Here is a 24788-nt window from a genome sequence, read left to right on the forward strand (position 1 = left end):
AAATGCTGAGTCATTATTACTCACAGTTCACAAAATAAATATCCATGTATTTCACAAATGCTTCTTTGGAAATTTTATAACGCTTCCAAGGACACTTATGTGATTTGCAGGGTCTACTGGCTCAGAAGTAAAGAATGTGCCTGCAATGAGGGAGACCTGGGTTCAGTCTCTGGGCCAGGAAGATCCCCTGGAGGAGGGCATGGCAACCCACTCCAGTATTCTTGCTTGGGGAATCCCATGGACAGAGGAGCCTGGTGGGCTGCCGTCCACAGCGTGGCACAGAGTCGAACATGACTGAAGTGACTAAGAGGCAGCAGAGCAGAATAAAAATGTAAGACCCAGACTTGGAAAACATCTTTAAAATGTCAAGAAGGCAATATTTGGGCATTCTAATTCCTGAGCTCAGAGCCTTCTACAACTGCACAGGTTATATGCCTAGGAACCTGGCCCTGGCCCTTCATTTATATGCTTGACTTTATTCCACGGGAATTATAAGAAATGTGAGCTAAGTGCAAGACTTAAATACATGAACTATGCTACTATGAAGCCCTTGATGTTTCCAATAGCGGCAGACAACCCTCTTGGTATGCATCTGACCCCAATGCTACCTCTTACTAGCAGATTACTTAGCTTTTCTGCAGCTCAAGTTCCTCATTCGTAAAGTTGGGATAATAAGAGCCCCTCACCATAGAAATTAGCCCTGAATATTCATTGGAAGGACTAATGCTGAAGCTGAAACTCCAATACTTTGGCCACCTGATGCAAAGAACTGACTCATTAGAAAAGACCTTGATGCTGGGAAAGATTGAGGGCGGGAGGAGAAGGGGACGACAGAGGTTGAGATGGTTGGATGGCGTCACCGACTCGCTGGACACGAGTTTGAGCAAGCTCCAGGAGTTGGTGATGGACAGGGAAGCCAGGAGTGCTGCAGTCCGTGGAGTTGCAAAGAGTCGGACATGAGTGAGCCACAGAACTGAACTGAATTGATGGGATTCTTATAAGGATTTAATGATTTAATACAAGTAGAGCGCTGAGGACAATTCCTGGGATGTAGAATGCTCTATAAAATTGGGGCTATGAAAATCAGAAAACATGTCTGATTTTACTTTAGCTAAATACTTTCAATATGTAGCAGCATTTTATTACAAAGCTTGAAGTGCCGATTAGAAAACTCAAGCAAATTACAAAGCAGCACAAATTCCACTTAGGGGACTAGGATCGGGCATAAAAAAGAAACAAGTAAACTTTGAGGCCAAGTCTAAAATAAGTGATTAATCGGTGGACTGATTTCGTTATTCTTTCTTTTTAAAGCATCACTTTTGCCTACTGATTACCAAAGCGTTGGAAAGGCATGAATGAACAGGGCAGAATCCCAGCCCTTAGAATGCAATGTGCAACCCCACAAGGAAAGAAAGCAAATACCACTCAGAATGCTCACAGGAAGGCACTTGGCTTAGTCCTAGATGAGAGTATCACGGATAGAAGCTGACAAGTCCTTTTAAAGACGATTGTTAAACTATCTCTAGAAAGATGAACTGACATCTCCCAGGTAGACTCATTCAAGGTAAGGAGTATACTCAAGAGAATAAAACAGAGACAGAAGTCCCAGGAAGCTGCGGGGAGTAGAGGGAAGGGGTGGGCAGTGAGAAAAGTCGCCCTTGACAAAGCGCCTGCTTGGAAGGCAGTGAGTCCTTGTTTGAACACATCGTGGCGCACTGGGGCCTTGTCCAGTGACTGTGATCCACTCCTCTCCTCTACCCAGCTGACCCAAAGGCAGACGCCTGGTTCAAGCTGTGTTGGGAAAAAGTGCTCTTTTTCGTTGATTTGATGTTTGCAATAGAGGAGATACTTCTGCATAATGTTAAATCACTTCAGTCGTGTCTCACTCTTTGTGCCCCTGTGGACTGTAGCCTGCCAGGCTCCTCTGTCCATGAGGATTCTCCAGGCAAGAATACCAGAGTGGGTTGCCATGCCCTCTTCCAAGGGATCTTCCCGACGCAGGGATCCAACCCTTGCCTCCTGCATTGCAGGCAGATTCTTTACCGCTGAGCCACTGGTAGACCCAGTATCAAATAGAATTTAGAATTGAAAGGCTGTTTTAATCTCTGCTATTGTAATATGACAGCTAAATTCAGGAATCTATCCCTTGGTAGACTGCATATGATACTTTCTGTTTAATTACAGAACTTAAACAGAAATTCTGGCACTAATGGTAAGACGGGATTTTTGTTTGGTGGATATTTGCATTAGAGAAAGGTATTTTTTTTCCGTCAGCCATCAGCTATTGGACTCCAAGTCTACACTGAGTATCCCACTTCAGAAAGAGTAAATCTATTTTTTAAAAAATAAGGGGAAAAAAGGGAAAAGAAAAGAATGCACGGAAGAGATCCAATCTTCCTGCAAAAGACAGATGACTTCTTGTGTTGATTTCTACCCTTGTTCTCAACTCCCTGAGAGCTTCCCCGCTGGAGTCAGCACACCACCACCCCGCCTCTATCCCGCCAATTCAGTTTTCTGTGGATGATTTGATAAAAGCCTGCATATTGAGTTTTGGCATGATTTCCAGTTCATTTTGTGGTGATCTCTGTTGGTGGAATTTTGTCCAACACTGCTTTCAGAATAAAGCAGAACGCCAGGCATCAGGGAAGAAGGGAAGAGGATGTGGGTCCATGCAACACAGTCGCCTAGCCTATCAGTATCTGAGAGCACTCCACTTGGGTGAATTGTGGGTGTCGCGTTCTTGTCAGTGTGGTCACCAAAGACCTCTGGCAAAGCGGGCGGTGCCAAGCCCTTGCTGATGTCAGGTTACTCCCGGGAAACCCCAGATTAGCTGGCAACTGCTGTTTCCTATCAGCTCAATTTGGAGATTAGTTGGGAAAAGTCCATTTTGGGGTGACCTAACGCTGGTCATGCCAAATGCCTGTGAGATTAAATAGCTGCACAGATATCTGTCAATTACACACACTAGATAAGGGTCGTTTATGTATAAACACAAATCAGTTTCCAATTATCTTTGACAGAGTTGTGGCACAGTTAATAAAAATTACTTATGTTCACATTTGGACTGAATACAGGTAGGTAGACTCCTGTGTTCATGGAGAACAAACCTTACTCTTGGTAGCCAACACTTACTTCCCAGCTTTACCATCTAAACTCTGTGCTTCAATTTCTTCATCTGTAAAAAAGAGGTAATCATATTTATCCTCTCTCTTTCATATGGTACTTTGATGGTTAAAATAATTGAAGGGAAACTTTGAATTTTAAGCCCAATTTATTTTCTCTTTTATAGTTTGTACTTTTGTGTTATATCCAAGGAATCTTTGCGTAAACCAAAATAACACATATTTTCTCTAGGTTTTATTTCTAGCATTTTGTGTTTTAGGTTTTATCTTTAGATCTATGGTCCATTTCAAAGTGATTTCTGTGTGTGGTTCAAGGGAAGAATGGAAGGTTTTGTTTCATTTAATTTTTTTTTAAACCTACCAGGCTCCACGGTCCATGGGATTTTCCAGGCAAGAATACTGGAGTGGGCTGCCATTTCCTTCTCCAGGGGATCTTCCCAACCCAGGGATCGAACCTGGGTCTCCTGCATTGTAGACAGATGCTTTACCGTCTGAGCCACTAGGGAAGCCCATAGTTTGGTAAAATATTATCATTTCTCAATTAATTTCTCTGACTATTTGGTTGGAAATCAATTGACTCTTCTGCTTTATCAGTCTGTTTGTTCATCTTACACCAATTCTGTATCGTCTTGGTGACTTGAGCCTTACCCTAAGTCTTAAAACTGGGTAATGTGTACTTCAGCTTGGCTCATTAAAAAAAAACATTGCTAAGAAAATGAACAGGCAAGCCGCAGAGAGGAGAAAATATCTGCAGAGCTAGCGTGCTCAAGGACTTGTGTGCGTGTGCTAATCACGCAGTCATGTCCAACTCTCTGTGAGCTGGTGGACTGTAGCTTGTCAGGCTCCTCTGTAGTTGGAATTTTCCAGGCAAGAATATCGGAGTGGGTTGTCTTTCCCTTCTCCAAGGGATCTTCCCAACTCAGGCATTGAACGAGTGTTTCTTGCATTGCAGGCAGATTCTTTACTGTCTGAGCTACCCAGGAAGCCCAAGAATACTGGAGTAGGTAGCCTTTCCCTTCTCCAGGGGATCTTCCCAACCCAGGAGTTGAACTGGGATCTCCTGCCTTGCAGGCAGATTCTTTACCCACTGAGCTACAGGGAAGACGGTGGTAGTGATTGCACAGCCGCAAATATTTGCCAAAACTCACAGAACTATCCCTAAAAAGACTGGCGGTGCATGAAAATTACACCTTGATAAACCTGATTTTTAAAAATCGTGAAGTGGTTGAACTGAATGTCCTACCACACAAAAGCACTTGTTCCAGCTTCAGAATTTTCTACCTCCCTTTGGAGAAGGAAGAGCCAAAATTTCCTGTGTGGCAAGGGTGACTGATCCTGGGCAAGGCTACAACCCTACTCTTGGTGTTTTAAAACACTAGACTGTACCTCATTCATAATGTGTAGAGCACTTGTAAATATTATCTCTTATCTATCTGTCCACCTACCTATGGAATCATGATGGCGTGTAAACGGGCGAAACCATTTTAGAAAACAGTTCCTCTTTAACCCATAAAGTTGAATATTTACCTTATACCCACAATTTTACTTACTTATATGTCCTTAAACAAAACTTTTACACAAGAGGTTCACAGCGAGACTACACACAGAAGTTCTGAAAACAACCCAAATGCTTATCAGGAGGAGAGTGCATGAATAAATGCTGGTGTCTTTACACAATGAAATGTAAACAAACCAAAGAAACGTGCTGTGGTACGAAGAAACTTTAGCAATAGACAATTAAATGTGAAAATAAACCTGGGAGATTATATTCGGCATCATGCCTTTTAATAAAGTGAAAATAAATTAAATACAAAATACAATTTTAAGGAATGCAGAGGGATGAAAACCAGGAATAAAGCGAGGAAATCACGGACACCAAGCGCCAGCAGCGGCGCCGGCAGCACAGGCATCGCGGGCGCTGCTCATCTGCAGTCGCCCCTCCAGTTTTTTCATTAGAAAGGCCTCGTGCAGCTTCTAGTGTCCGGGTTGGCTCACGCTTCTCCTTTGGCGGCTGTATTTCGTCCATCGTCTGTAGCCTTTCGATATGTGGGCTCTGTCGTGTCCAACTCTTTGTGACCCCACGGCTGTAACCCTCCAGGCTCCTCTGCTCAGGAATTTTCCGGGTAAGAATACTGGAGTGGGTTGCCATTTCCTACTCCAGAGGATCTTCCCAACCCAGGGATTGAACCCAGGTTTCTAGGGTCCCCAGAATTACCAGGCAGATTCTTTACTAGTTCAGTTCAGTTCAGTTCAGTCACTCAGTCGTGTCCGACTCTTTGCAACCCCATGAATTGCAGCACGCAAGGCCTCCCTGTCCATCACCAACTCCCGGAGTTCACTCAGATGTCCATTGAGTCCGTGATGCCATCCAGCCATCTCATCCTCGGTCGTCCCCTTCTCCTCCTGCCCCCGGTCCCTCCCAGCATCAGAGTCTTTTCCAATGAGTCAACTCTTCGCATGAGGTGGCCAAAGTACTGGAGTTTCAGCTTTAGCATCATTCCTTCCAAAGAAATCCCAGGGCTGATCTCCTTCAGAATGGACTGGTTGGATCTCCTTGCAGTCCAAGGGACTCTCAAGAGCCTTCTCCAACACCACAGTTCAAAAGCATCAATTCTTCGGCGCTCAGCCTTCTTCACAGTCCAACTCTCACATCCATACATGACCACAGGAAAAACCATAGCCTTGACTACACAGACCTTAGTCGGCAAAGTAATGTCTCTGCTTTTGAATATGCTATCTAGGTTGGTCATAGCTTTCCTTCCAAGGAGTAAGCGTCTTTTAATTTCATGGCTTCAATCTGCAGTGATTTTGGAGCCCCAAAAAATAAAGTCTGACACTGATTCCACTGTTTCCCCATCTATTTCCCATGAAGTGATGGGACCAGATGCCATAATCTTACTTTTCTGAATGTTGAGCTTGAAGCCAACTTTTTCACTCTCCTCTTTCACTTTCATCAAGAGGCTCTTTAGTTCCTCTTCACTTTCAGCTATAAGGGTGGTGTCATCTGCATATCTGAGGTTATTGATATTTCTCCCGGCAAACTTGATTCCAGCTGTGCTTCTTACAGCCCAGCGTTTCTCATGATGTACTCTGCATATAAGTTAAATAAGCAGGGTGACAATATACAGCCTTGACATACTCCTTTTCCTATTTGGAACCAGTCGGTTGTTCCATGTCCAGTTCTAACTGTTGCTTCCTAACTTGCATATAGGTTTCTCAAGAGGCAGGTCAGGTGGTCTGGTATTCCCATCTCTCTCAGAATTTTCCACAGTTTATTGTGATCCACACAGTCAAAGGCTTTGGCATAGTCAATAAAGCAGAAATAGATGTTTTTCTGGAACTTTCTTGCTTTTTCCATGATCCAGTGGATTGTGGTGATTTGATCTCTGGTTCCTCTGCCTTTTCTAAAACCAGCTTGAACATCTGGAAGTTCACGGTTCACGTATTGCTGAAGCCTGGCTTGGAGAATTTTGAGCATTACTTTACTAGCATGTGAGATGAGTACAATTGTGTGGTAGTTTGAGCATTCTTTGGCATTGCCTTTCTTTGGGATTGGAATGAAAACTGACCTTTTCCAGTCCTGTGGCCACTGCTGAGTTTTCCAAATTTGCTGGCATATTGAGTGCAGCACTTTCACAGCATCATCTTTCAGGATTTGAAATAGCTCAACTGGAATTCCATCACCTCCACTAGCTTTGTTCGTAGTGATGCTTTCTAAGGCCCACTTGACTTCACATTCCAGGATGTCTGGCTCTAGGTGAGTGATCGCACCATCGTGATTATCTGGGTCGTGAAGATCTTTTTTGTACAGTTCTTTGTGTATTCTTTACCAGTAACACCACCCTAATCTCTGTATTAAATTCTATCCTCAGAAGCAACCTAAGTAAACTTTTACTTTCTGGATAAGACATCCACTTTCTGGACTCCACACAGTGGATGTAAAAGTACATCAGAAAATTCTAGCCAAAATAAGCCTGCTGCAGAAAAAGGGGTTTTAAGTAAAATATAATTGTTAAAGCATCCAGAGAGTCAGTACACAGTGATAAAATATTCAAGAGTCAAGTTGCTATAAGAATTTTAAGTGTATCTACACCTGGTATAAGACTCTCAGAAAATGCAAAGTCAGTTTGGTGGAATTCGAGGAAGATTTGAAAATCATCAGTGTATTACGATTAGGAATTTCAAAATACTTCTCTTGATTATAGATATGTCAGGAAGACAAAAACTAGCAACAACATTGAAAATGTAAACAATTCAATTAAATTTGTACCCAACACTTAGAGAAAACAGATTATTCTCAAGTATGCAAGGAGCATTACAAAATCTGATCAGGTACTAGGTCATAAAGAGGTCTTGATAAATATCAGGTGCATGTATTATATAGCTCATATTTGTTGATTGTAGTAGTTGAGCAAATGTCTAAACTTATCTAAACTTAAGGCCTTGCATATATAGAAAGCTTTCAAAAACATTACTAATAGTTTATGATTTAAGGAATAAATAATAATGAAAATTTTAAATTTCTAGAGTTAGACAACAATAGTATCATCAGCATTCAGAGTAGTGCTATGAAGAAAATGTGTACCTCTAAATACTTACAAAAGAGAAAGGCTAAAAATTAAATGCTTAAAATTATAAAATTAGAAAAATGGCAGCAGGATGATCTCCAGGAAAGGTGCTATAGAGAAGATGGATGTGGCCAAGTGGTGCCATAGGTAAAACAAAGCAAAATCAAAACAAAAACCTAAAAAACAGACAAATATCTATAGTGACAATAGAGAAAACAAAAAACAAATAATGTTTTGAATATGAAAGAACACATAGATCATTTTAAGCAGGGATTTAAAATCTGACAGATGCTTTAAAAACAGAGAAAAATGGGAAAAATAGGAAACTGACAAAACTGACACCAAGAGAATTGAAGCAACAGGTAAATCTTATGGAAAAGGAAATCGGCACAGGCTTGAACTGTTCCACCCGCGTTTGCATATGCTTATCGCTTGGCCGTGTCCGACGCCTTTGTGACCCCATGGCTGCAGCCCAGCAAGCTTCTCCGTTCATGGGATTTTTCCCATTGCTGTTTCCTCCTCCAGGGGATGGGCCCGACCCAGGGACTGAACCTGTGCCTCCCGCATCTCTTGCATTACAGGTATATTCTTTACCACTGGGCCATAGGGGAAGCCCAGTTTTACTAGTAAGTTCTATCAAGTTTGGGGGTACCAATCATCTCAATCTTTTATCACTATTCCAATAAATGGAAAGAAAAAAAAAATCTGTGTCAGTTCATTTTAAAACCAGACATGGACATTTTGAGGAAGTAAAGTTATAACATTGCTTTACCCATTAATATAGATCAAAGAACTTTAAATAAAACATTAACAAATTGAATCACACTATATAAAAAGACAACCAACCAAAATAAACCTCGCTTTATGCCTTGCTTTTATACCACTTGTCTATAAAATACCTAATTTACCACATTAATTGATTTTAAAATATATAATCATTTCAATGGATTGAGAAAAACCCTGAGATAACATTCAATATATATTCATAATTATAAATTTTTTGTAGTCTACCAGTATAAAGTCACTTTTGTGATCTAACAGAGGGGATCTGCAAGAAACCACTGCAGGAAGTGCTATGCTAAATGAAGGAACTTTAGAAGCCGTCCCATTATTCCTACTTCTAGTCAGCGCTGTACTGAATTTCTGCAACAGTGAAATAAGGGCAGGTGAATAATCAATTCAGTGCAGATGGATTAGCAAGCAGAAAATAAACCAGTTTAATACTAGCTAATGTGATCCTTATATGCAAAAACATGTAAATTATTAGAAAAGATACACAGAATCTATTTTTTCACTTTAAAATTGTATTTAAGTTTTAAATACTACCTATTGACCACCAACAAATAATAGAAGATCTAATTTAAAAGACACTGACATTGAAAATGGTAGAGAGTATCAGAACTTAATAATTCTAACAAAAGCATGTAAGTTTCTGCAGGAAGATTTAAGTGGCGTAAGAGATGTTAGAGATAGATCGACTAAATGGAGAAGGATGCTGTGGCCATAGAAACAAAACAAATTATTAAATGTCAGTTATCTAAAAGTCAATCTATTGATTCAGTATAATTTTAACTCATATCCCAACAGGGTTGTTCTTAAAACCTGACAAGCTTGATCCTGAGATGTGTTTGGGAGAATAAAATTCCGAGAATAATCAGAATACTTCAAAAGAAGAGCAGAGAAAGGAAACCTTTAACCCAAATATTAACCCATAATAATTAAGACAGTGTAGTACTGAGCCCAAAGTATATCATCAAGGAGAAAAAATAAAGAGCTCAGAGACAGCTGTGGGCACATAAGGAACCTTAGTGAGACATACAGTGTACCGGGTCAGCGGGGCAAAGAGAGGAGTGTGCAGAATGATTACCCAAGTAGTTTAAGCTGTTGTCAGCTGAGCCTTTCATTTAATGGGGGGACTAGATTTTTCTAATGCATTATTCATTATTAATTATTTAAAACACATGTTATTTCTTAAGAAATTCAAGAGTCGGGTTTGCAATTTGGTTACAGATAGACTCAAAAAATCTCATTAAGTGACAAGAGGAGCAGCCGCTGTTCAGGAGTATTTGTTGCTGAACTCCTGAATGCAGGGCAGGTCCCCAGTAATGGGGCCTAACACTTCCATTTACAGGACAATGTGCTCTTCCATGTAGCCCTTTCCAGCAAGCTGTGCCCTGGACAGAAGGTCTCTATCAGGTTTCCCCAGATGGGTCATGCCTGCAGTCTATCCTGCCCTGCCCCTATCAGCTGTATTCTGCTGTGGCATCAACTGGAAGGAGAAGCGCCGCCACGGCTGGACAGGAAGTTCGCATCTAGCTTCAAGCCAAGGACCCTGGGCCGAGCTCACCTTGCAAAGACTCTGAAGTGACTGTACTCCTCCTTAGGGAATGGTGAGGTATGCAACCACAACCAACATCCCCTCACAGAAATCGTAATGGAACACAGGTCCCCTGCGTTAGCTCGTTCACACACTCAGCCACTCATGATTCACTGTCAGTCATTCAAACAGTGTTCCTTGAGTCTTACCACTCACTGTGCTCCAAACGTGGCAAACGGAGGGCTTCTGCCATGACACAGAGCTTCGCCTCTCCTAACTCATCAGACCAAGACGTGGAAAACCAATGGAATTTCCGTGGGAGCCACTGAAGGCACCAGGGATTCTGCCTGTGCTAAACTCTCCAGAATCATGTGATCTGAGTGGGACTGACTCAGAGGGCAAGGATACCACCGCTGGCACACACTTTCCATAGCACTGAGTTACTACCTTCAGTGAACCAGGGAAAGTCTAATCACCTTCCCTCCTCCCTCAACCAGGATAATAGGGGGCAGGAGGTGCCAGGCCAAAATACCTTTCGATGCTCAGAAAAATTCTTTTCAGAGCTATTTATGTGCATGTGTGCCTGTGGGTCTGGGTTTAATAAAAGCCTGTACAACAGCCAAACTATCAAAATGTTTAAGAACCCACAAGTATGCGGCTTACCTCCTAGAGTTTTTCATGTCATCAACAATTGAGATGTTAGAATCACCCAGCTAATGTGAGAGACAGCCGTGGTACAACAGGGCGGGCCCTGACTTGGCGTCAGAATGCTGGCTAGTACTGAGCTTCTCAGTTGCCATGGTTCCCCAAAAGGTCCCCTAAACCCTGTGGTCCTCATGTTCTTCCAAAAAGGGCCATTTCCAGGGTGCTGAACAGGCCCACACGTCCTAGCACCGTGTTCTTTAAACTCTCGATGCATTTACTCCACCCACTGATTTGAGTAAGCAGAAGACACAGAAGTGGGTGGTGGAGGGAGCTGCCTTTCCCACTCCCTGCCGTGCATCTTCCTAGACGATTTTATGTCTTCCGGGCCACAGCCAGGCTCATCCATTCTGTGTGAGCCCATTTATCTCAGTTAGTCCTCTGGTAGCCCATGTGTCTTCTGGTGCCTCATCTCCTTTCTGAGATTCTACTTGCAATTCCATTTTTTCCCTACCATACTTACTCTCTCATGAAGCTCCTCTTTTTTATGCTCCCTTTTTAAGGGAGCAGTTGGCCTTACATGTAAAATGACAGAAAATTTTGTTCACTTCAGTTAGCGGCTGGAGAATCACAGTGCGGAACCCAGACTTCTGCGGAGCCCACTGCAGGACAGAAAGTGGAGATAAAACGGGGCTGTCACAGGATTCAAGGGAAGGAAGAAGGGCACTTGTTCTGCACTTGCCTGAATTTAAACCTTCAGGGAAAAGAAAAGATACCTAAAGAGGACTTCAGTGAAGGTTTTCTGTCTATTATGCTGTGTAAAACCTGTGCTGTGTCTTCCGGATAATTCAGGATAAAAAGCTGGATCCATTCTCTTGGTTTAAGGGCATACACAGGTGTTTCTTTAGTGAAGACGTAGAAGCCACGGGCATCTTTTTATTTCCATCTCTTTTCTTTTTTTCTTTTTCTCTCCCTCCTTCCCTCCCTTCCTTCCTTCCATTCCTTTGCAGTTCCATGTAGGATCACTAAATTTTTTGTATTCCTAAGAATGAAGTAGTCAAAGGTGAACTCGAAGAGATATAACTCAGATGGCTTCTAACGCAAGTCCCAGTGTCTTGGAAGACCAGACACTGAAACAGTTGTTTCAAGTAGTAGCTCTGCACCCAGATTACTCTGTGTTTTTGGATAGCTCATTCAACTTTTCTAAGCCTCTGTTCCTTCCCGTGTTAAGTGAGGCCCTATAACAATGGTCCGTTAGATTATCATTGTAAGGGCTGAATAATAAAATATACACTTTTTTTTAAACTACAGAGTGATTACATCTTACGTGACTCTTGTAATTCATTTCAGTGCCTTTTCTTGAATCCTCTGATTTAAATTTGCAGAACACCTATTTGAAAATGGCCAGTGACGGCACTATTCTATTCCAGCTTGAATGAATCTGTGTGTGCATGCGGGCCCGGGCCTCCCTGCTCCGCCCTGGGTCTCAGCGCTGCTGGGATGTGGCTGTGTGGCACCGTGATCAAGGCAAGGAGGAGACTGCACTGACCCTGGCGTGGAAGCAGGGAGTTCTGCCAAAGCCATCTGCTCAGAGAAGTCAGAGGCCACAGACAGAGAAACGTGGTTTTAATTTTTTGAGCTAAGAAGTTTTATAAACTAATTTTCCCCATTTTTTGATGTGAGGCCTGAAGGAAAATAATAATAAAACAAAACTGGAGGAGAGAAGGTTATTCGCCAAATGACATCTTCCCTGTTCTTTCTGCATCTATTCCTAGAACAAAGAACTTGAAGAGTGCAGGAAAGGCGTTGGCAGGTTGCCAGACCTCTTGTTTTGCTCCTCATCATTGTGAAAGCAAATTTGTTTTTGGAGTATGAGAGGCTAAAGCCCCCACCTCACTGCTGTCTTCAAACAGTGAGTAAAGATAATGATGGTGACATTTATTAGGTGCTTACTGCATGCAGGCATGATGCAAAGCACCTTGCCAGAATGATGGTGTCCAATCCCTGCAACAATCCTAGGAGGCTGGTACAGAGAGGACACCCAGGCCCAGGGTGTAAGTAGTAGAGCCGAGGAGATTAAGAGGGCTCTGTTATTCCTGAGTGCACATTCTTAAGCACAATGCTGCCTTTCTGATTTGGGAATTACAAGCCAAGCTTAAATCCGCAGATTGGAAGTTTGAAATGCTCATCTCAGAACCACAGATAAACAGAATTGTAAGCCTACTCATACTTCCCCAGTTCTTTGAATATCATGATGTTTTTTCTTCTTTTTATATAAAAAATTTCATGTATTTATTTGTATTTACATTCTGGCTTCGCTGGGTCCCGGTAGCTTTGCGTGGGCTTTCTGGTTGCACTGAGCGGCGGCTGCGGTCTGTTGCGGTGCATGGGCGTCTCGCCCTGCGGCTTCTCTTGCTTCAGAGCACAGGCTCCAGGGCACGTGGTCTGCGGCAGTTGCAGCCCGCAGGCTCTAGGTCTCTGGCTCAGTAGTTGTGGCGCATAGACGTAATCACTCCACGGCATGCGAATCTTCCTGGACCAGGAATCAAATCTATGTCACCTACATCGGCAGGTGGATTTCTATCCACCGTGCCACCACGGAAGTCCCCACGGTGTTCAAGGATGGAAAGCCAAGGCAGTGGAAACCCCTCTGAAGTTCTTGTTTTAACGAAGAAAAATAAATTTTCAGAGAAAATCCAGTAGTATCCCTTTCTTTGATGTTATTTTTTGCTCTTCTTGGTTTTTGGAGGAATGAACTAGGAAGTAAAAGTGCTTTGCTGGGGAGAGGATTTGTAACAGATCTGAGCTCACTGAAATAGTCCAGGGAGGACCAGAAGTCCCTCTGCAAAAAGAGTTGCCTGCCACTCTGCCTGGCCTGCTAGTTCCGACCAATTATAAAAAGGGATATTTCAGATTTGTGTTGGTAAAAGCCCCAGTGAAGGGTGTCCATGGAAACGCTCCTCACCAGTCTCATTTCTCTGACGGATGGTCATTCTCCCTTCGCTGCACAGGGCGTCCCGGCAGATGCCCACAGGAGGTACGTGCCGCCTGGCAGCACCCGTGTCTCTCTCCTGCCGCCAATCCTGAACGTGCTTTCCAAGTCTCTGCTGTCTTTTCCCCCACACTTATTTTTGCCAGTTGTATTTGTTATTTTAATTATAGACTCTAACATTTTGTAAATTGATGAAGTATGAGGGTGATAAAATTCATGTGTGAAAAGAGTCGTTTCGGTGAAAATTATCATATTTATCAAATCTAAGACACTTGTTGAGTTTAAGTCACTATTTTATGTATAATTTAGAATGAAAGAATACTGACAATTAAAGCATGCTATGCTATTGATTGTACACTATTCCTGTTTCAGAGAGTTTTAAATGTGGAAAAAAATATTTAATTAAAAAATTTAATGTATATTTTATATTTGTATGTATATAGGCTTCCCTTGTGGCTCAGATGGTAAAGAATCTGCCTGCAATGTGGGAGACCCAGGTTCGATCCCTGGGTTAGGAATATCCCCTGGAGAATGGCATGGCAACCCACTCCAGTATTCCTGCCTAGAGAATTCCACAGACAGAGGAGCCTTGCTGGCTAGAGTCCACGGGGTCGCAAAGAGTCAGACGTGACTGAGTGCCTACACTTTCACTTTCACAATATGTGATTGTGTAGTCACAATCACACAATTTTATCTCAATCACACTAATTAACTTAGTGTGTAGGAAATTTAAATGAAACAATATGGTAAAAGTAGTAGAGAATCAAAAACTCTATAAAGGAAGTATACCTAAAGCATGAGAATTCAGTAGTCATTAGTGTTTATCTTCAGTTTTGACTGACACTAGATGCTAGCAAATTTTGAAACAAGCTTATTAAGATTTGTACATTCAGTTAGTACAAATGATTTGTTAGTCATTTACATAACATATAGTAGAGATTTGTCACAAGTCAGGTCGCAGTGTCCAAGCAAAGAAGTTCCTTCCTATAATTAGAAAGGATCCCCTAAACTGCACTCAGCTTAAGACATCCAATGTGCAAGAAATTAAAATCGTCGTAATAATGTGGCTTCAAGGAACATAGGTTTGATAAGGAAAATAACCTGAGCTTCTATTTCCCATTAAATGTGAATTAGAATTCATAAAATATGATGTTAAATAATTTGGAAAAACTCTACAATGAACTGGAGAAGAAAATGGCACCCCACTCCAATACGCTTTCCTGGAAAATCCCATGGACGGAGAAGCCTGGTAGGCTACAGTCCATGGGGTCGCAAAGAGTTGGACACGACTGAACAATTTCACTTTCTTTCAAGTTTCATCCCAGAAGTGAGTCTTTTGGGGTTGTCTTAAGAACCAACAGGGCCCAGAGCCCTCCACAGACCAGCTGACACTCTTACGGCCCCTGTACTCATCGTCAGGTTAAAGCCTGCAAAGGCCCTTTCAGGGATGTCTGGTGGCTTCAGCGTAACCTATTAGATGACCAGCTGTAGCTCTTGACCCTTTAGAGATTCTCTGCCTGTACATGTGGCCTTCCCTGGCGGACAGTGGTAACGAATCCACCTGCCAGTGCAGGAGCTGCGGGCTTGACTGCTGGGTCGGGCAGATCCCCTGGAGAAGGAAATGGCAACCCACTCCAGTATTTTGCCCGGGAAATCCCATGGACAGACGAGGCTGGAGGGTTACAGTCCATGGGGTCACAAAGAGTCAGGCACGACTTAGGGACTAAACAACAGCAACTTACCAGTGCAGCCAAATACCCCTTTGGCCTCCCTCCACTATCACCTATGACATTTTAAGACCATGAGAATCTTGTTACAACTGACATTTTGATATGTATCAGGATATCTTGTCACTGAGTATTGGACTTAAAGTTGTTTGAGACATTTGGGCTTTTGTATCCTGGGTGACCTCAGTGACTATTTGGAGGGGTGGTCCAACTCATGGAACTCACAACGTCTTAACCTTAACCAATCGTCTTGCCGCTCAGCTGTACCCAACTTCAGACATCTATAGCAATGGCAAAACCTGACAGACCCATGAAAAATGCCTCAGGGCTGAAGCCTTAAATTCAGCGCCACATCCGTACCCTTCTTACTCTCCTTCTCCCACACTCTATTACCATTGTGTAATTCACAGAGAACCCAAGGTTCTTTTTCTCCCCATGTTCTCCCAGTTAGACTTTCTCTCTCTCTTTCTTTTTCTCTCTCCCTTTCGTTTTTCTCTCTCTCCCTCCCCGCAGCTTACACCAGGGCTACAGATCATGATTAGACTGGAAATTCCATAAGAGGCAGAGCCATTCATTTTCCCCAATAATGCACACAAAGCTGGACACATCATCAACGCTCAGTAAATATCTACTGAATGACTAGCACAGTCTTGCAACTATAGACCAAAATGACCGTAGCATGTTCTCCATTTTATTCAGTGCCTTGCATTCGATTATAACTTGTTTTGTTTGCTTTTGACATACTTCTTCTCTTGTTATTCTCAGTAGTTACTTCAAACTTTTAGTTTCAAATTAACTCTCTTACCAACCACTCATTCTCAAGCAATGTTATTCATTATTTTATTCATTAGTTCAACAAATCAGTTGCCAGAAACTCTTGTACTGGGAGCTCAATAGTGAACCAAAGAAGACACGGTTCAAGCTCTTGTGGAGCCTATAGCTTAACGGAGGACACAAACGTTACTCAAATAATTAGGTGAAAATTATAATTCGGATACATTCTCTGAAGAAGAGGGACTTGGTTCTGTAACACCAATAATAAAGCAAGCTGACCTAGGTAGGAGCATTCCAGAAGGCTTGCTACAGAATACCATTTGGATGGCACTCCGGTGGGTGTGTTGGAATTAACTAGAGAGAGGCAGGTGAGTAGTGGACAGAATCCTGCCTAAGTGAAATACCACTTGCAAAGCCCTGATGGCTTCCTTCTATGTCTCTGGACTACACAGATCATACAATCCGAGGATGCTACCGCTCTGGCCTCTGGCATCCCAGTTCCTCACTTTCCTAATATATCCATTATCATGACCATGTCAATAAAAATCTGCTCTAAGAGACAGAATTCCTCTCCGAGCCCCTTTGGCTCATCTAGTCCCTCCAGTGACTTCACCACACTTTGTTCCCCAGATGTCTAGATTAGATAAACGTATTTGACTTTGTACTTCTTCAGGCCTCAGTTTTCCTACTTATCCCGTGAGCGGTTTAGATTCCGGGAGCTCTAGGCCATTCTCAGTCCCAGCAGCTTCTGAAAGGCGTTCCCTTCAGCTGATAGAGGGCAGTGGCAATCACACAGCATTTTGCAGAGCAAGGAAGCCCACTGCCTTGATGCATGCCTGCCTCACCCCATGCCCTGTGTCTCTGGGTCCCCGCTGTGTCTACATTCCCACAGCCGCTGGTGACAGCTCTTTCTCTTCTATAAGTACAGGATGAATCAGGTGTCGACAGAAATCTGCCAAGTATTTGCCCTTTTGGACAGTGGGAAACGAAAGCAGACGCCTGGATAAAGCTTCCTAAACTGAGGGACAGACTGGAGCCAGGCTGAAGGAGTCCTGCAAGGGAAAGGGTCAAGAGACCCTTCCCCCAGGGGCCTAGAAAAGCACGTCCAGGCCTGGTCCTGTCTCTCAGTTTCCGTGGTTTTCACCATCAATCCCCTGTTTAAAACACCACAGAACATGTTAAAACAAACAGTGCTGTTACCAGGTATCATTAGCCTGAAACAAAAGCAAAGCAGCCTCTGCTATCTGTTAATTGATCCCAGAAGTTAAGCATTGTATGCTCTTATCCCAAGGATTTAGGGCAAGGTCATAGGCAGCTGGGAATACACTTTCTTTTCGGAACAGTGGGGCTTAACCTAGAGGAAACTCTTTTAATTTCAAATGTGCAGGTTCTTCTCTCCCAAGTTCCTTTTTATATCATCACTTCCCCATCCTGTGGACATCCCGCCCTAAGGGACATGGCTCCCACCCCACTTTTCTCCTCCCAGCTGGTCCTTGCTGCTCACCTTGCTCTCATTTCCTCTCCCTCTCTCTTGGTGACCCTCTCTCTTTCTCTCCCTAAGCCGATCCACGCCTGCAGCCACTCCTCAGACCTCATCTCTGCTGGTCATCTCCCCTCCGCTTCCGTTCCCATCACATCCTGCTCACTATGCAGGGAGAAGGCCCCGCCTTCTGTGCACTGCCTCCCTGTTCACACTTCTGTCCCCCCACCAGACTTGGAGCTTGCCAAGGGTAGGAATCACACTGTGTGTTTTTCAACAGCATATAGGGCAGGACCCAAGATGTAGCGGTCATCGATAAATATTTGCAGAATTAAATCATTCTTACTCAACCCTTCGGCCTGGGAAATGGTTCAGGAGCAGCTGCTCCCTTATTATATAGATGATGTTTTGGAAAAGATCAGCCAACTGGCCTGTTCCTCTGCATCTGGCTGTAGGTTCCTTTTTGATGCCCTGCTCCAATTATGGATACAGAGCCTGAAGCTCTGGGCCCAGCTCTGTCTCAGGGTGTAACTCAACTCCGTGCACGGGGCCCCTCTGAAGCTACCAGGCTCCTTCCCACAGCTCCTCCTCTTAAAGAGCACTTCAACACCGCTTCCAATGGAGTGACCCAAAGCGTGGCTCTGCAAATGGAGCAGCCCGACCAGGAAGTGAAGAGAGTTTTGGCTCCAGAGGAAACAAAAGAGCTTGTTCTCCCAGGCTCCCCAGGGAGCCCTGGCTAAAGAATAATGAGCCCAGATTCTGTCTCTGCTCAGGCACTATGGGGCTGGGGCTGGGGGTTTGAGGGGTGAGTGGGTACAAATGTGGGACTGCCCAGAGGACCCTCAGGCAAGTTGTTGGGCTCCACTGGACTCCAGGGTCACCAGCTGCAAAAGAACATCCCTGCAGCCTGAAATCCTAAAGATTTTTAACCCAAACAGTTATAAATCAGAATGTGAAGCTGAGATCACTTTTACTCACCTTGACCCACTTTTTCTAAAATGACTTTTTTTTTCTTTTAACGGACTGGAAGGCAAATCCAAAACAAATTCCCTCACGCGCCAGTAGTCTGCGTTAGCTGAGGTGAGTGGGAGAGGGCGCTCCCAGGTGTGGAAACCACAGAGTCTCTTGGGCCTGTGTTTTCAGTTACGTTAAAATCCTTAGGCTTAAGCCCATTTATCTGTATTTGTATTTTAAAAGTGGACATTTCCTGTTCTTTTGAAGACTTAATTCCAAGTGTTGCGGATTTCTGGTGTGTTTCCACAAAATATGGTGGAAACGTTTACTGAAAAGAGTTCAAAGCTCACAGTGAATTTTCCTACAGGCATGCACCTTGGCTTAAACTGCAAGGCGAGCATAGCTAGAACCCACCTAAGCGAGACTTTTATTTTGGAACCTGTGTTTGGAACATTTGCTGAATCCATAACCATAAACACATTGACCCCATGTATTCGCCACTTTGTCTTTCTCCAAAAACAAAAAGGGTAGGAAGCTTGTCCTCCATCGCAACCCCAACTGTTATGTAAACTTAATCAGCGAACATCTACCAAGCAGTTTTCCTGGGTGAGGCCCACTCCAGACCCCATTTGAAGATGAGGATACAGAAATACAGAAGAAACTTACAGAATTGAGGGGAACAAAGTGGGAAGTTTTGAGAGGAAGGTCGAGAGTGATGTCCTGGGTGTTTCTCTTCAGGGAAGTAGCCAGAATGCAAGTCATAAGTTTTCCAAGAAGAACTCACAAGAGCTCTTTAAGGACAAAGGCAAGGGGTAGGCCTTTACCAGGTGGAGGAAAGGGATGGCATTTGGGAGAGAGAGTAGTCCAGTGCCTTTGGGAACGTGAAATTGCAAGTACCTTCAAAGGTGGAGGAGGTTGAGATGAACGGATGACAGGGTGGGTGAGAAGAAGACAAAACACAGCCCCGAAAGAGTCAAATTAGGAGGTAATGAAAATTCCAGACCAAGGTGTCTGGGCACTGGGGAGACATTGCTTTTAAGCAAATAACATGTTCAGATCTGATGGTAGAAAGACTTTTATTATGCAAGGTTTGAGCGCTTAATATCTGTGAATGGTGTAGGTGATGAGTAGGAGGGTAAGATGCTAGTCACAGAAAAGCAGAGAGGAAGTAGCTGTAGACAGACGGGTCCGAGATAGCAAAGCTGACAGCAATGGCCTAGGGAGGAAGAAACATTTAGAGCAACAATGCCCAGCCCCAGAAGGATGAGGTGAGGCATGGGAAGGACGCAGTAACATCTTACGAGGTTTCACACCGCTGTGACGGTGATCATGTCACAATGACAGTCAGTGTTCACAGCAATTATCATGCACAGCTTCGAGCACTTTATATCTGTGAACTCATTCCAGCCTCCCTAGCCTTACAAGTAAGCACTGCACTTATCACTGTTTTACAGATGAGGAAACTGAGGCATGGAGAGATTGAGTAAGTTGCCCAAGCTCACACTGTAAACGGTGGACCTAGGATCCAAACCCACATGGTCTGTTTCAGAAGCTGCAGCTTTGCCACTCACCAGATATTTGATTAAAGATGCAGATTACAACCCGAGGAGAAGAAGATGACTTCAGCTTCGGACAAGATGCAGGCACCTGTCCACCCAGAAGACGCGTGCAAGGGCTACTGGCAATGCATGCATTAGAGCATCTCTAGTTTACAGACCTGCCTTCACACAGAAGACCTACAGGCCTCGAGAAAAGCAGTGCAGTGCAGCCAAAGCCCCAGCTCCCACTTGGGCTCTGCCAGTTACTAACTGGGTCAAATCGCTTCTGTCTGGACCAGTCTCATCTATGAAACGGTCATAAAAACACTACTTAGAGATACAATGCAGATTAAATAAGACATGCATATATAGCCCCAGGGGTAGGCTCAGGTGTATAGATGTGGCTGATGAATATCTAAATCCCCTCCCAGGAGTGTGGTCCTTCATAGGAAGTCAGTTAGCGTCAGTTAGTGTTAGTCACTCAGTCGAGCCCGACTCTTTGTGACCCCATGGACTGCAGTCCACCAGGCTCCTCTGTCCATGAGTTTTTCCAGGCAAGGATACTGGAATGTGTTGCCATTCCCTTCTCCAGGGGATCTTCCCAACCCAGGGATTGAACCCGGGTCTCCTGCACTGCAGGCAGATTCTTTACTGACTGAGCTACAAGGGAAGCCTTCATAGGAAGTTATCTAATACTTAAAAGACTTCTCTGCAGTTAAGAGTTGCATCATCAAAACCATCTCCTTAAAGTCAGGAGAAAGCTCAAGGATGGTTTAGTGATATAAAAAATTAATAAACAGAAGCCTCAATTAAGCAGAGTCAGGAGACCAGGAGGAAGCACTCTCATGCCCTACCAGGATAGCAGAGCCCAATGGGAAGACAGAAGACTCCCCTTCTTTGCTGGGAAGAGCTCAGCCAATGAAAACCCACAAACTCTTTGTTTACTCTAGCCCTCCTAGCTTTCTTCTCTCCTCTATAAAAAAGTTCTCCTTCGCTTTTGCCATTTGAGGACTTGCATGTGGCTCACCATGGCTGCAGACCCCAAACTGGAGTTCTCTGCTGATCCAAGATAAACCCATTTTTGCTGACTGCCTACTTACTTCAGGTCAACAGAAATAACCAATCCCATGCTTCTTGTTCCCCAATAGCAGCCTAATATACGGAGTGGCCTGCTCTGTGACTGGCCCATTTCCTGGCATTCACAGGTGGTGGCCTACTATCTGCCTGGCATCACTACCAGTCTCCAGGAACATAAGGACCACTCTTCCATTTCCACCAAGGGAGAAGGAAAGACAGAAAATATCCCAGGGAGAAGTGTCTTAGAAACAACAGTTTCTAAGTTGCATCCAGAAACTTAGAGTTAATGTCCTTCCCTGCCAATATGGGCCGTGGAAGAAGGAAAGGCCAAGTCAACCTCTGTTAGCACAAGGGCATGTTTTAAATGAAGCGCAGCCTGACAGTGCAAATAAAGTGCTATCTCTTGAAACACAGCAAAAGTTTTCAGAAATAGTCTCAGATCTTATATGCAGGGAAAATACGTACAAGGATTTAGAGGATTAAAACCGAATGGAAACAGCATTCAAAAATCTAGATGGGATGTCGAGTTGAAAGGTCTGGCCACTTAAAGCAGCAATATTCAAGGTGGTCACAGTGGAAGTTAAGGGAAGTTGAATAGAGAAGTCCACCGTCTGGGCAAGAATCAGTTTGGGTAACAGCCACGTTCCTGGTCTTGACCCCGGGTCTCTGACTCCTATGCTAAATGCTCTGGAATCTTTGCCTTGCTTGTGGTCCCTGGACGCAGTGTGGGGGAGGCCTTTCTGAGTGTTTCAAGGCCGCCCAGTTTATGCCTGATCTTGGCAAGAGCACAACTCTAGGAGCAAGTGTGATTGCCCTCCTTGGTTGGGAATTGTGATCCATGTATCCCTTGGGAGGAAATAAGAAACACATCTTTCTGCTCTAATCCTCTAGAAGGTACCTGGAAAAACTTTAATTTTCATTCCTAGGAGGCGACACCATTCTCTCCTTCAAATATATACAGGAGAGTTAAATCACTCCTTTAATATGTTCATTATTAACAATTACATGATTCAAGCAATTATAGTGGACAATTATAGTTTTTTGCTAACATAATTTTAACTTTGTTATTATAGCACATATTTCTTTTCTTAAAATGATGCCATCTTTTCATAAGATTTTATTATTCATATCTTAGTGATACTCAATTTATCTGTCAAAACCCAGTACACCCTCACCGTCACCAGGACATTCCCCTAAAGCAGTTATCCAGGACTGGTAGACTTCTCCTCTGTGTTCCAACCGCTGTTTAGGACTGATATCTGTGATGGCTATGGGTTTACATGACTTTTCCGCGGAACTAGGGCATGAACCCACTGAGCATGAGAAGACCATCTTTAATCATTACAGTCTCGGGGCTGCTACAGTAATCAGCTCTCACTATGTCTTCATTCCACTAGAACTGACTTTTTAATCAAGTTCTGCAACTGGCTGCGCTACTGATATTATCACAATAACCACCAAGCTCAAATCTTGCCCTCTGTCCGAGGCTGGTTCCAAAAACCACAAATTCCGTATCTGAGTTTTTACTTAAGATCTTCCATTTACAGGAAAATGAAAAATTTCGAGCTTACACAAATGAGTGTGAAGCCCAGTGTCCAAGAAATAGCTTACATTAACTGCCTGGAAGCACTGGGCTGGTAGGACATACCAAGTGCAGCTTTTGGAATGTGTTCCTGCTTCCAAAAGAGAAACCCTACATACGCATGGGTGGTCCCCTCCACATGTAGCAACTTAGACTTTAAGATCTCCTGCAACACTTGGAGCCCTCTTTTAAAAGACTGTAAAATGAATGTTTGGCCCATACATTTCACGGGCCACTTGGGCCACAGCCAACTGTCTGCCATAAATGGGTCCTGTTATTCCAGTGAAAGTTGAAGGTCAACTGTCCCCTTAAGAAACACTCCAGTTCCTGGCTAATGACCCCACACCGACCCAGTGGTAGAGAGGGCTTTCTTTGGGAATCTCCATCTTCCTAATTCTCAAGAAGGCTTGTGTTCAGGAAGTCGTTGCTTATCCTTGAATCATTTGCAGTGGAATGCCGTTATATTTAGCCTACTTGGCAGTATTAATAAATTTGATTTTGGCAAGAAAAGATGGGTGTCCACGGACTTTCACAGCTAATATTAGTCCTCTTACTGCCCTATAACATAGCAGTACTACGGATTACTACAATAGGATTGCCTGCCGTATGCCAAGCTCATGTGCTTTATCATAAGAAGGAGGAACATGTTCTTATCATTTGCAGTTTATAGAGAGGGAAACTGAAGTTTAGAGAAGTTAAATACCTTACCAAGAGTCATACAGCTAGCAACAGTGGTGGCTAGTGCTTCCAATCAGAGCTGTTTGCTATAAATATTATACTCTGTAAACATTTACTGTAAATACTATACTCTGACTCAATGGACATGAGTTCAAGCAAGCTCCAGGAGATGCAGAAGGGCAGGGAAGCCTGATATGCCACACACAGTCCACGGGGTCACAAAGAGCTGAACACGACAGAGCATTTAACAATTATACTCCTGACTGTTATGACACACTTCCAAATAAGTGGGGGGTGGGGGGTGGTCAGAAACAATCTGAGGCTCCCCAGGTTGCTCAGTGGTAAAGAACCCACCTGAAAATCTAGGAGATGTAAGATTCACGGCTTCGATCCCTGGGTCGGGAAGATCCCCTGGAGGAGGGCGTGGCAATCCACTCCAGTGTTCTTGCCTGGAGAACCCCATGGACAGAGGAGCCTGACGGGCTACAGTCCATGGGGTCAGACAGAGGAGCCTGGCGGGCTACAGTCCATGGGGTCAGACAGAGGAGCCTGGCGGGCTACAGTCCATGGGGTCAAAAAGAACTGGCACAACTGAAGTGGCTTAGCACGCATGAAGACACAATCTGGGGGGCCTAGTGCTGCAAAGACATCAGTCTAAACACTGGGCGCTAAAACAGCACATCCTGCCCCAGAGTCCTCACCCATCCCAACTGCCACTCACTAGACATATGATACCGTTGGCCGTAAGAGAAATCATACAAGGAATTACTCAACTACTCAAAAAATACACTATTGGAAAAGCAGGCTTTCTGACAGTGTGAGAGAATGTTATCTTTGTAGACAAAGGGTAAAATCATTTGAAAGATAAAATGGTCATTTATTGCATTTTTCCATGCTTTACAATTGATTATATACATTCAGATTTGGAGGTTATACGGTAATGTGAACCCTGATATCTCAATCCACAATTTCCAGATTTCCATAGAAAGGATCAGCAGAATGTAAACACAGACATCACCCCCACTGGCAATAAAGCAGAGTCATATCTACGCAGAGAACATTTTACTACAAACAGAACAGATGTGTCTGGATTGGAAAAGGCAGAGGACTGACTCCAATTTCCCTTTCTCTGAAAGAAGACATCAGGGAAGAACTAAGACTCCTGTCTCAGAGGAGTAAGTGTTGGCTAGAAGGGAAAGGGGTAAAATCTACTTTGGGAGAATTCCAGAACAAACAGCGCATCCGCGCAGAAACCAGAAAGCAAAGCCTCCTCCTACTCAGGGAGCAGTTTGGGGGAGAGAAACCCCAATGTTTTCATGGCTATTTTGTGACTCTTT

General features: G+C 43.7%; 1 non-coding gene across 1 annotated transcript; it reads right to left on the reverse strand.

The window, feature by feature from the left end:
- Window positions 1-3556: 3556 nt before the first annotated feature.
- Window positions 3557-3628, reverse strand: TRNAC-ACA (transfer RNA cysteine (anticodon ACA)). Its single transcript has one exon. It is a non-coding gene; the product is annotated as a tRNA-Cys (tRNA).
- Between the last annotated feature and the right edge of the window lie 21160 nt (window positions 3629-24788).

Source organism: Budorcas taxicolor, chromosome 5 (genome assembly GCF_023091745.1).
Source record: "Budorcas taxicolor isolate Tak-1 chromosome 5, Takin1.1, whole genome shotgun sequence".
NCBI lineage: Eukaryota > Metazoa > Chordata > Mammalia > Artiodactyla > Bovidae > Budorcas > Budorcas taxicolor.